Here is a 1,643-nt window from a genome sequence, read left to right as displayed (position 1 = left end):
TTGGGTTTCTTGTATACAGCTTTCATTATTTTGAGGACTCTTCCTTTATGCCTATTTTGAGGCTTTTTATCATGAAGCGATGCCGAATTTTATCAAATGTTTTTTCTGTTTCTGTTAAAATGATCATAAGTTTTTGGTTTTTAATTCTGTTTATGAGTAGATCACATTTATTGACTTGCATATGTTGGACAACCCTTGTATCCCTTGGGTAAAACTCAATGAGTTACAGTGTATTATGATTATTATTTATGTGCTGTTGAATTCACTTTACTAATATTCTGTTGAGGATTTTTGTTTGTATGTTCATAAGGGATATTCCTTTTAGTTGTCTTTTTGCTCTGTACCTTTTCCTGGCTTTGATATTAAAGTGATACTGGTCTTGTAAAATGAGTTAGAAAGGATTCCCTCCTCTTCAATTGTGGAATAGCTTCAGTAAAATTGGTACCTGTTTTTCCTTGAAGGTCTGGAAGAACTCAGTTGTGAGTCCATCAGGTCCTGGATATTTTTTTGTTGTTGAAAAACTCATAATTGCTGCTTTAATATCACTACTAATTAACGATCTGTTTAGTGTTTCTATTTCTTCCTGATTTTAGGTTGGGTTGCTCTATATTACCAATAATTTTTCCATTTTCTCTGGATTGTCTAATTTGTGTGCATAGAGGAATTATAATAGTCTTGGATGATCTTTTGAATTTCCATTGTATCAATTAGTTGTATATCTCCTTTTTCATTTCTGATTGAGCTAAGTTGTGTCTTCTGTTTTTGTTTCTTTAGTAATCTAGCTAGAGGTCTATCAATTTTGTTTACCTTTTCAAAGAACCAGCTCTTTGTTTCACTGATCATTTTTTTTTAAATTTCAAGTTCATTTAGTTCTGCTCTGATCTTTGTTATTACCTTTCCTCTGCTAGTTTTGGTTTTGGTTTGTTCATGTTTTCCTAGTTCCTTGTGGTGTGATGTTGGTTTTTTGATATATGATCTTTCAGTCTTATTAATGTAGGGCTTAAGTGCTATAAATTTTTCTTTATTTATTACAAAGATGTGGGTACAATTCAGGGTTAGGTGTACAAATGTTAATTATCCAGGTACCAGTGTTGATGAGGTATGCCCCTCCCTCCCCAGCAGTTTCCATCAACTGCCAAACCCACCCTCCTCTGCTGACAGTTTTCCACTACTGCCAATCCCTTTCTTATAATATTATGATTGTTCAAGTTTCGCTTATGAGTGAGAACATATGGTACTCTGTTCTTTGTTTCTGTGATAGATCACTGAGAATGATCAACTCCAAATCCATCCAAGTTGCTGTGAAGTACATATGCTTATCTTTCTTTATGACTACATAATATTCCATTGTGTATATGTACCACATTTTTAAATCCAGTCCAGCTTCAATGGGCAACATGGTTGGTTCCATGTTTTTGCTATTGTGAATAGGCTACATTAAATATAAGTGTGCATGTATCTTTTTTGTAGAATGATTTGTGTTCCTCCGGGTATATCCCAATAGGGGAATTGCTGGGTCATATGGAAGGTTAATTTCTAGTTCTTCCAGAAATCACCACACTCTTTCCCAGAGAGATTGGACTAGTTTGCATTCCCACCAGCAGTGTAGAAGTGTTCCTTTTTCTCTGCAACTTTGCTAGCAT

The sequence above is a fragment of the Carlito syrichta genome, unplaced genomic scaffold (genome assembly GCF_000164805.1).
Source record: "Carlito syrichta isolate Samal-C Ts95f unplaced genomic scaffold, Tarsius_syrichta-2.0.1 Scaffold304472, whole genome shotgun sequence".
NCBI lineage: Eukaryota > Metazoa > Chordata > Mammalia > Primates > Tarsiidae > Carlito > Carlito syrichta.
This window is presented reverse-complemented; position numbering follows the sequence as displayed.